A 646-nucleotide genomic window follows, 5' to 3' on the forward strand; every position below is an offset into this window, starting at 1 on the left:
ATGGCGAGGGGAAGATGGACATTAAAGGGACTTTCAGGAAGGAAAGCAGGAGAATTGAAGGAAGTGGGCTTGGGTGGATTATCGGGGGTAGAAAAGATCGAGGATTTGGATGGGGGAAGATAAGAGGTGGTGGTGAACAGCTGTTTTGAAAGCCTGAAGGGAAGAATGGGAAAGAATAGAGTGAGGAAGTTTATTCCAAAGGCGGGAAAAAAGAGGAATGAAAGAGTGAAGATGAGCAGTGATTCGTGATTTTGGTAGTTTTACCAGAAGGGGGTTGTTGGCGGACCTTGAGCGCCCTGTGGAAATGTGGTTGGGACAAATCGCAGAGAGAGAAGGGTGGTCTCGATACTTTGAGCAGAGAGTGACAATAGCATCCCTGCTAAGCAATTTTAAAGGCTGAATCCCTAAAGAGTAGTTCAGTTGTCATGTGCTTGAAGCAAGTGATATGGCAGCTGTACTTTAGGATCTGTTCTGCACAGTAAGTGCAAATAACTTGTCCAATCGTCCTCGTTTACATGTTGTGGAAATAAAATATGGTAGAGCAGGTCGTTAACATTTTCTGTCGCCGGGAAACTACAAAAAAAATGATTAAATGAAGACCCATTATCAAAATTCATATATTCCCACCCATGAAATTGATACCATG

Source organism: Eptatretus burgeri, unplaced genomic scaffold, assembly GCF_056783735.1.
Source record: "Eptatretus burgeri isolate ZD-2024b unplaced genomic scaffold, Ebu_testis_v1 Ebu_testis_scaffold_29, whole genome shotgun sequence".
NCBI lineage: Eukaryota > Metazoa > Chordata > Myxini > Myxiniformes > Myxinidae > Eptatretus > Eptatretus burgeri.